General features: G+C 47.9%; 1 pseudogene; it reads left to right on the plus strand.

Annotated features, from left to right (window-relative positions):
* Positions 1-416: 416 nt before the first annotated feature.
* LOC115279712 lies at positions 417-1,046 on the plus strand (annotated as a pseudogene).
* The last annotated feature ends 2,592 nt before the right edge of the window (positions 1,047-3,638 follow it).

A 3,638-nucleotide genomic window follows, 5' to 3' on the forward strand; every position in this document is an offset into this window, starting at 1 on the left:
ATACAATAGCCAGAGATGGTCCATAGAAGAATGGGCTAAGGGAAGGGCAGTTCTCAGGCTCTGACAGTGGATGGCTGGCTCAGCTCTCCCACTTACTGGCTGTGTAACCTTGGGTTAGTCCTGTAACTTCTATAGGCCTCAGTTTCCTTGTCTGTAAAATGGGAATAAAATGGTACTTAGTTCCAGGCACCTGGCTGGCTCTATCAGTAAAGCATGCAACTCTTGTTTTCAGGGTTGTAAGTTTGAGCCCCACATTGGGTGTAGAGATTATTTAACAATAAAATCTTTAAAAAATAATGAAATAGGCAGTGTGCCCAGCGGTCCTGCGGATCTGTCTCTTGCTTCAACAGTGTTTGGACGGAACAGACCCAGGTACGCCCCTACTACCAGCCTCCGACCACCCTCCAGCCTTTTTTCCAGTGGAAACATCAACGTCAATCAAGCGATCTTCTTGCCCACCGTCTGCCTTCGGGACCAGCCAACACCCGATTTTGAACTTAGCTCCTCGTTACCGACCAGCCATGACCTCCCAGATTCGTCAGAATTATTCCACCGAGGTGGAGGCCGCCGTCAACCGCCTGGTCAATGTGCATCTGCGGGCCTCCTACACATACCTCTCTCTGGGCTTCTATTTCGACCGTGACGATGTGGCTCTGGAGGGCGTGGGCCACTTCTTCCGTGAGCTGGCTGAGAAGCAGGAGGGCGCTGAGCGTCTCCTGAAGATGCAAAACCAGCGCGGCGGCTGCGCCCTCTTCCAGGACGTGCAGAAACCGTCCCAAGATGAGTGGGGTAAAACCCTCGACGCCATGGAAGCCGCCCTGCTTCTGGAGAAGAACTTGAACAAGGGCCTTTTGGACCTGCATGCCCTGGGTTCTGCCCGCGGAGATCCTCATCTCTGTGACTTCCTGGAGAATGACTTTCTAAATGAGGAGGTGAAACTCATCAAGAAGATGGGCGACCACCTGATGAATCTCCGCAGGCTGTCCCGCCCCCAGGCTGGGCTGGGCGAATATCTCTTCAAAAGGCTCACCCTCAAGCACGGTTAGAAGCTTCTGGAGCCCAGCAGCCTCTTGAAAGGGTCCTTCTGGTATCCCCCAGGTGCCAGGGCTTGTGCCCGAGTCTCTCCTTGCAGCCACTAGGCAGCTTTTTAAGCCTGGAGCCCTTTCCCAAGCCGTGGACCAAATGAAAATAAAGCTTTTTGCAGCAACTGGAAAAAAAAAATAAAATAAATAAAAATAAAATAAAAAATAATGAAATAAAATAGTACCTACTTCATGAGATTATGGTGAAGGTTAATAAGAGAAAGCGAGAGAAGCAGAGCTCACCTGAAGTGGGGCTCGTGCTCATCCAATGTAAGGCACAAGCTCACCCGATGCAGGGCTCAAACTCATGAACCATGAGATCATGACCTGAACAGAAGTTTGATGCCTAACCAAATGAGCCACCCAGGTGCCCCTACTCTATGTTGTTTTTATGGTGGATTTTATTTGATTTGTTCTGATATCAGAATAATATTATATACATTCATATTTGGCAAAAGGACTAAAATTGGTAGTTGTGATGTGAACATCAGAAAATCTGTGGCTATAGCAGATGGAACCTACAACTCCCTACAAGGATGCCCCTGAACAATGCTTAATACCAATGCTACATTTCGGATATGACCATGGTCTGGACCCAATACATGACCTCTGACGGATCAGGGAATGTCCTAAGGCAGAAGCACCAGCACTCATACACACACCAAACAGGGATGATTTGAATGTCATATGGGGCTCAAGACAGAAAGTCCCCAGGGAGGTTATCCTCACGTCACAAAGCTCCTAAGAGCCTATAACTGAACAGAGCAGTAGCATCAGCCTGAGCCCCAGTCTGCGATACCAGAACTGACAGATGCAAATGGCAGCCTTCAAGGCAGAACTCTGGGCATAGCCAAGCTGGGCTGGAAAGTCAACTTATAGTTGAGTGGGATGAACAGCAGCCTAAAGGCAGGGTAGGACAGAACACCAACCCAGTCATAATCCATCTTGTGATTTGAAGGTATGAGGACAGACATCCAGACAGGATTCTTCTTCCACCCCAGTGAGGACACTCCAAAGGCAGCTGTCCAGCCCCAAGAGACTTGCTTTACAGCCCAGCCCCCAGCTCCCAGCCCTGGCTGTTGGGAATAGTCCAAGGGCAGGAGACAGTAAGCAGTCCAGCTACTTAGGTGTGCCCAGCAGGACCTCTGGCATCTGCCATCCCCATACCAACTGCCTTAGGGCCAGTGGGCAGCCTTTAACTGTCAAGCTAGTGTCCAGCCCACAAGTTCCTGCCATCATACCCTTCACTGGCCAGCTTTCCAGGCATGCCTAGACCTGAATGAACTTTCAGCAGAGCTCAGGTCTATCTCCTCCATTCCCCTCAAACCCACAACTTAAGAATCAAAATCCCAAACAATAATATCTTGCATATGTGTGGTTAGCACTTTTCAATACACTTTTCATACTGTGTAGGTATTGGTTAAAATTTTTAGTTGTAAGCAAAAGTAACTAACTTTGGCTAATGTGCATAGCAAAGGGCATACTTTAAAAGATAGTAGCTCACAAAATTTCCAAGAAGGTAGAAAATCAGGCTTGGAAGTGTAAGGACACAGGTTTGAGACAATAGAAGGGCACACATTGCCCAAGGCAAGAGGCACCACCCTTGTAATACCCTTAACATTCCTAAGGACAGGCCTACTTAAGGCTAGTTGCACCCTATGTGAGGGTCCTGGGTCCTGGGTCTACTCTGTGATTGGTTAACACTCTAAATGTTGTAATTGGATAAACCTGCTGTCAATAATATTGTACAATAATAATTGGATCACTGTAATTTCCTGTAACTCCCCCTTCCCAAACTCATAAAAGCCCTGCCCCACCTTTGTTCGGGGCTCTCAGCATGGATCCACCACGCCGGTAAAGTCTGTGAGCCTGAGTTTAGGCCCGGCGAGCCTGAGCCTAAGCCCGTAATAAAGCCCTTTGCTTTTGCATGCATGACTCGGTCTCCCTGGCGGTTTCTGGTTTTTGGGGACGATAAAGAAATCTTGGGTACAACAGAAGCACAAAGTCAGAAACACTGCCCTAACCTGCAACTCAACAGTGGTCTAAGAACACACCACCGTGACCACTGAGTCTGGAATGGCAGGATACCATCCCTGCCCCCCTACACCACAGACACCCTCATATTGGATGCTGCCCATAAAACTGCAATCACTGAAAATGACGTGGTTCTCATCAAATCACTAAAAAGCAGATCCTGCTCTTTTGCTGTCACTGGCTTCCAAATCAAAATCGGTGAGGTGTAGCATGAGGAAGGGGCCTGTCTGACTGGAGTAGCCTGAGCCTCAGGCTGATGCCCACACCCTAGCTGTAAAGGAAGATGGCTCCACCTCACTGAGGCATAGGATTCCTCAAGCAAAGGAAGGAGGCTCAGTTGCTAGGCAACCAAAATGAGTGACAAATGTTCAACTTTGCATTGTACTCAATCATCACACTAACACGTGAAGTTGTCAGAATGACTCCTATTATCCCCATTTTATTTATTTATTTATTTATTTATTTATTTATTTATGTTTATTTATTTTTTAGAGGATGGGAGGGGCAGAGAGAGAGAGGGAG

The sequence above is a fragment of the Suricata suricatta genome, chromosome 16 (assembly GCF_006229205.1).
Source record: "Suricata suricatta isolate VVHF042 chromosome 16, meerkat_22Aug2017_6uvM2_HiC, whole genome shotgun sequence".
In the NCBI taxonomy this organism is placed as follows: Eukaryota; Metazoa; Chordata; class Mammalia; order Carnivora; family Herpestidae; genus Suricata; species Suricata suricatta.